We start from the raw sequence: 5,213 nt of genomic DNA on the forward strand, positions 1-5,213 counted from the left end.
TATATTGAAACAAAACTACGAACATCTGGATTTAAATCTCTCTATAATCCCAATTCCAACATTGGCTCTATTTTTCACCAACGTGTACATGAACAGCATGAATGCAAGTGCCAAATGCTGCACATACAAGTTAACAAAACATAAAACAAAACATAAACCACAAGCACGAAAAAACAGACAGCAGCTCACGTCTGTCAGCCTGACAAACACTGACTAAGCAGAGCCAAGATATCATTCACAGTCTGTATGTTGTCTATGTTAGCATAAGCAGCCGGCGCTTACCTTAGCCAGGTGAGGTGAAGCTTTCAGCCCGGGCCCTTTAAGGGACGAGAGGCCGGAAGAAGTTCCAGAAGTGCGGTTATAATGTTATTCCACAGATTTATTCCTCCAAAAAGCCGCCATGACGGGACTTTCTGCAGGCTAACTCGGTTATAAGACGCTACGTTAGCCACAGCGGCGGTAGCATCAAGTTAACTAATAAAACAGCCTGCCAGGTCAGACGTCAGGTTTAAACAGCCCGCCGCACTGCGACAGGGTGCGCTGGATTTATAAGGCCTGTCTGTCCCGGTTGTATCCCACATTCTCAAAACGTTGGATATTGTGCACACTTGATCAGGCATGTGTCGGGCAGGCTACTACACAGCTGCAAATGATTACAGTCAATTACAGATGGAAATTCATTTTGTTATTCTTTTGTGTTTAATTGACAGTATCTGTTACTTATTTTGATGTCTTACTTTTGTTTACTTGCATTTCTTGTATCTTTTTTTGTAAATAAAAATTAAAAAAAAGAGTAGATGCTGCTTTTGTAGGCAGTGGTGGAAAATTAATAAAGCAAATTTATTCAAGTAATTTCCTTAATTCAGGCGCAGTCCAACACATTTCAGATGTTTTTATAATCCAAAACGCTGACTGCTACAATACGTGATGGATTTTTACAGATAAATTATTATCCAACAGTATTAAAAGTAGTCAAAATATTATTAAATAACTAGACCTCTCACAGTTTTCTCTCACACACTTCTTCTTTATCCATTTGACCAAGAACAAACTTCAGCTGAGCGTTAAGGTGCCTTTCATTTGCGCCGTTGATCTTGGGACCTGTGGCTGCTTTGAAATGGCTCCAAGTGTTGTTCAAGTCAATGAGCCACTTTTTCAGATCCGTGCTGAGCTCCTTAGACTTTCCCTCCGTAATGTTTTTGACTGGGTCTACTGAGCATTTCAAACGAGCCATATTCAAATGGACCCAGTGAAGTCAACAGCTGTAGTCAACCATGATCACTCACAGGGAGTCAAGAGGCAACACAGCACAACACAACTTTCTACATCACCAGCAGATTTTAGTATATTTCCAGAAAACCTACAACAAATGTACAAACAAAATAAAGTGTGTGAACATGCTCACTCCTATCATGATGGCCCACAGGTAGATGCAGTATGAAATTACATAAAATATAGAGCCGATAGTTCATTTTAAAGCCTTTGTCGACCAGTATGATGGCCAGTGCCGTTCTGCATCCCTGCTGTTATCATATTCTTAGTTTCATCTTATCTTATGAGGATAGCAATAGCAGAACATTTTTTCCACCACTAATGAGTCAGTTTGAAGTACAGCTATGGGCTGCGTGAGGGTAAAAATGGACCATATCTATCATTCCTTTTCCCTATCACAACGGTTAATTCACACACTGCCATTCATTAATTTAATTACTCTATGGCCGAATGGGCACAACCCATCTCAGGTGCCTTCAGCGTTTCTTATTATAGCAGTTGGGGGGTGGGGGGGTCTTGTGGATTCAGCTCATCTGTTGTATTTGCTCAGTAGCTCACAGAGACCTCTTGGCCCCCAATGCAATCTCACCTCATTAACATTTTAGGTGACGAGTTTGTCACAGCCTTAATTAACAATTCATGAGCACGGCTTATAGCTATATTAACATTTTACAACCAATAAATCAGCTTTCCTAATCTGCCGTGTGTGTCTGCATGCACATGTGGATGTGCATGTGTGAGAAGGAGGAGACTCTGTGTGTGCGTGTGTTATTTGTGTACGTCGACAACAGGCAGCAACACCACTCCCTTTGTCTTCAAGTCTGTCTCAGGCCATGCCGTTTGTTTGAATTTTCTCTTAATCTTATGTTCTGTTCATGTAGTGAATGACACCCATTACGCTTTTCCCTCAGCCGAACATGGAAAACACAACCTACAATCTGATCCAGAGGAGGTCAGTCACAGTGTTATGCCAGTTAATAACATAAAAAAGTTCAATCTGACTGTAAGCACCCACAAATGCAATGTTCCCTGCCCCCAAGTCGACTTTTACAAAGTGACAAGTCGGTATCTGTGGGAAGCAAAATGAATGAGAAGGACAGGGAGGGATAAATCTGAACTAGTGATAGTGAGTCCATTCTCTGAGGTATCATCGTATCTGCTTCTCTTACACCTAACACATATTCAAAAAGCCTCTGAGACAGCATGCAGTAAGACCCCAGAGTCTTCAGCTGCTTCATTCTGCTATCAAACATGTGCATGTTCGTATAATGTGGTTTGTATCTAAAAGAGACAAATTTACTCAGCGTTTTCACATCGTGCTATAATTTAGGCTGTTTTTGAATTCACTTCACTGAGTGAATAAGGTGGATGAATATGAGATCAAAACACGATGCCACGTACTCTCAGTTTCACTTTGCAGAGCTAAAGGAGAGAAAAGTAAAACTGAAGTAATGATCCCACCGCGGCACCCTTAGGCCGCCTTGACCCCACTTTGAAGAGTACCAGTGTAGGCAGTGTGTGCATGGCTCGGCTCTCCCACTGAGTCACCCAGTGTAAGTGCAGCTCTGTCCTGGTGTAATGCATGCCATATCTGCAGCTCACTCCCCAGGTGACACAAAAGGCCAGCTGTTTGTTCGCTGTTGTTGTTGTTTTTAACCAGGATTTACTGTTGAGGAGTCACAAGACCTGCACAAAAGCCACGAAGCAAGGTGTTCAGGTAGTGTAATAGTTGTGCAAAACAGCACAAAAGTGGTCCTTTCCAAAGAAAACCTGCTTTTGTGTTGCCTCAGCAGCGGCCTTGAACGTTCCCTCAGGTGCACCTGTGCATTTTTTTGTTTTTTTTACAACTTGATAAAAAGATCAAGGTCACTGCTTCCGTGGGAGCACAATTTAAAGGATTCAAAAGCAGTCGTGGTGAGAGGTGGCCTTGCAAAATGCATGTCTCAATGACAAATGCCTTGTACGCCGCAAAGGATCCACCCCGGTTCAATGCCGGCTATTCCCATTCCAATCAGTCGTCCAACTTTTGCAAAGTCGAAAAATAAGAAATCGATCTGCGAGAGGTGAAATGAGGAAATGTCCTCTGGATTTATGGCTGAAATCACAGTGTTTGCGTCTGTTTTTGACTGAAAGGTATAGCTGGGTGTTTTCCCTCAGTCATGACTCATCTTACTTCCCATTCTGCACGAATGTCAGAGCGTATATGAAGTTAATGACTATTTTTAACTCGTGCAGGACACCTTGGTGTGGGGTGTGTTGCTTTATAATGTCATCATGGCGAATAAGTACAGACAAAGGGATTTAATCCAGCTGCAATTAAAGCAGTGAAAACAGGCTGTGCAGCTTTGATAATCAAAGGCAGAAATAGAGAACGGTTGATGATGGTTTTGTCTGAGAGACAGGATTCCACTAAAGTGTACAGCAATACACGAGGGGATGTTGAATTCAGGGTGCATAACACAGATAATTGACATGAGCATAGCATGGCAAGGTGATGGAGAAATGTGACTAGAAAAATTTGGATGCTTTTACTGCCTCAGTGATAACATGTCCTTTTCTCACTTCCACACTTCTGGACAGGAATTGCCATGACTACAAGAAAGAGTTTTTTTGCTTCTTCTTTTACTGCTGCTGTGCTGCCCTCTTCTGGTGATTAAAGTCACAGCATTAAACTGCCACAAACACTCTCATGACAACCCCATTAACAGCTTTCTTTTCCCTGTCTGAATGGCCTTCAGAAGATGTTCGGGTTTTCCTGAAGGCACATTTTGGGTTAATAAAGGTGACTATAAGGAAGTGAGAGGAAATGAACAAATGAAATTGTCGTTAATCTCATTAAAGGATGATGTGGGTGAAGCTACTGAGGGTATTAATGACATGTCATGTTTACGTGGTGCTCATGTTGATAAAACACTTGAAAGTCAAATCCCTGCAGACATCTCGCACTTACATAAGCTATTCCAGCGTCTCTCACTCGGTTGACCCTGTGCACAGCGCCTGATGAAATAGCGCAGTCTTATTTTGGGAAGGACTACCGCAGTTCAAAATGAGAGCCCTTTCAGTCCTGAGAGGTTAACACTCACCTCTCTTGGTTATGCCCCCCCAACATAATCATTTTTATGTTAACTGACAGCATATGTCTGATCAGTAAAATAAAAAAGGCCCCTGGCAGCACCTTGGAAGACTGGGGGATATAATGCTTAAAGCCATCTCACAAAAAAATAATTTTCACAGCACCACTGTGTGTGCATGGAAACTCTCCTCGTGCTCACACTTTCAGCCGGCGCTAAAGCCCTGACAATGAATTCCTGCCTCAAGTGCTGTGAATTGAGGCTCTTGTGTAACTAATGTGCTACTTTCTGTCTCCGTCCACATTGAGGTGCTGCTCGGTTTGGCCTCGGAACAATAGCATTTGTTCAGCAGCAGAGGAGAACAGACTGCACAGTATGTATCCGCATACATCCCCATTGACTGACAGGGCAGACAGAATGTAAATTACTACTGTTATCCCGGGCCATGAATATCATCAAAGCTGCCACTCCTGGAGGTTGCATTCAAAAGACATTATCCTGTTATGTTCATCAGTGAGGTGTGAACTGTTGGCACACAAAGAAGTAATCAACTTGTATCCCAAATACTTTTTTTTGGGGAGGGGGGGCATCATCCTCTGAGTATCTTGCAGTAATTAATGATGTCCATGTGAGCAGAACTTAATTAAAGGCGCAAATAAAACACCTTTTGAACTATGAAACTGTTTCTAAAAAAATAAATAAAAACGAAGGTTAATAAGTCCGAAGGAAGTTTTTTCTCCCACTTCTGATTTTTCTGGGGGAGGGTGTGGGCCCTGAACGTCATTCCAAAGGAGCTGCAGTGCATCTGGACTTCCCCAAACTTGAGTTACTGGAGTTGGATCAGTCACTGGGGCAATGTGACTTTGGTGT

General features: G+C 42.4%; 1 long non-coding RNA gene across 1 annotated transcript in view; it reads right to left on the reverse strand.

Moving 5' to 3' along the window:
• The window catches only part of LOC124069830, a 106,017-nt gene extending 105,672 nt beyond the window's left edge, over nt 1–345 (reverse strand). The window contains exon 1 of the long non-coding RNA XR_006845111.1: nt 283–345. This is a non-coding gene — a long non-coding RNA (uncharacterized LOC124069830). The remainder of the gene's footprint in view (nt 1–282) is intronic.
• Between the last annotated feature and the right edge of the window lie 4,868 nt (nt 346–5,213).

This window comes from Scatophagus argus, chromosome 13 (genome assembly GCF_020382885.2).
Source record: "Scatophagus argus isolate fScaArg1 chromosome 13, fScaArg1.pri, whole genome shotgun sequence".
Lineage (NCBI taxonomy): Eukaryota > Metazoa > Chordata > Actinopteri > Scatophagidae > Scatophagus > Scatophagus argus.